Consider the following 1368-nt stretch of genomic DNA (forward strand, 5'->3'; position numbering starts at 1 on the left):
TTTTTTATGTCTTCTTCTATGGAAATTATGATGTTTCAATGTATCCACGTATTTAATATTTGCTTCCTATTCTTTATGGCATCTCAGGCCTTACTTTTTTTCTTCTTGAAGTTGATCCTTTCAAATTTTCTTTAAAGTGAGTCAGATTTTTAAAACCTCTCAGTTGTTGTTCCTCTGAAAATGTCTACATTTTGAACCTCTTCTTGAAAGATGGCTTAGCGAGGTAAAGAATTAAATGCGGACAGTTATATCCAAAAGCTCCTTGAAGGTGTTATTTCCAACATTTATGTCTTCATTGCTGCTGTTGACAAATCAGTTATTAATTTAAGTGTTCTTCCTTGGAAGGTAATCTTTCTTTTCTTTCTGTCTTATTTTAAGAGTTTTTTCTTTGTCTTTGGTGTTCTTCAGTTTCACTTTGTCTCTTTGTAAATTTCTTTCCAAATTGGGTTTGTTTTTTGAATCTGAGAAGTATTGTCTTTCAGCAATGCTGAAATAGTATCATCTATTTTATCTTTGAATATTTGATTTTCCTTGTTTTTTTTTTTCTTTGATAACTCTGTTTAAATGTAATTTAGGCCTTTTCACTCTATCCTGAATGTCTCTCAACCACCTGTGTTGGGAATTCTTTCTTTCTTTCTACATCCTGCCTTCTCCACTCTGCCCTATGTCCTGGCACAGTAATGTCCATGTCATTCATTGACAAAGTTCCCTTGCCTCTGGTGTCCAGGAGTATTTGGCCAATGAAAGGTACCAGCAGGACATTTGAGTGTGGGAGGAGAGAGAAAGGAGTATTTACTTCCCAACCTACCTTCTAGTGGGCTTTGGGTCCACAGAAGCTGCATTCTTCTACCAAGTTTGCAGTACCTCTTGATGACCTTTGCTATGGCTGCTATTGCAGCTCTCTCCAGTTGCTTGCAACCTCTCCTTTTCTATACTTCTTTAGACAAAGAGGTGAAAATGGCTTCTTGCTGTTGCTAGCCCCAGGATGCGTCACACCAACTTGTTGGTTTCTTTAATTCTGCCCATCCTGTTTTGATAAATCCACCTGGTTATTTCTACAGACTCCTGTTCTTTTCCTACATTTCCATTTTGTATTTCTTGAAACACATACATTTTAGAAAATTTCAGTATCTGAAAATTGTCTGATGTGATTCTTCTGTTTCTTGTTTCTGCTGACTCTGATTTATGGTGTTATGCTTCTGTGGTTTCTGGCTTTTTAGTGTGTTTTATAATTTTATATAATAAGCTCATTTCTCTTGGTCATTTATCTTTGAGAATTCCTTGAGGCCTACATTGGAGTATATTTTGCTCCAAAGAATATCTAAGCTTTATTTCCTGACTGCTGGACCACTTCCAGCCACTAAATAT

General features: G+C 36.1%; 1 protein-coding gene across 1 annotated transcript in view; it reads right to left on the reverse strand.

Moving 5' to 3' along the window:
- Window positions 1-1368, reverse strand: part of LRRC7 (leucine rich repeat containing 7) — a 571016-nt gene that overhangs the window by 460228 nt on the left and 109420 nt on the right. The gene's annotated exons all lie outside the window — the stretch shown is intronic.

This window comes from Propithecus coquereli, unplaced genomic scaffold, assembly GCF_000956105.1.
Source record: "Propithecus coquereli isolate 6110/MARCELLA unplaced genomic scaffold, Pcoq_1.0 Scaffold396, whole genome shotgun sequence".
In the NCBI taxonomy this organism is placed as follows: Eukaryota; Metazoa; Chordata; class Mammalia; order Primates; family Indriidae; genus Propithecus; species Propithecus coquereli.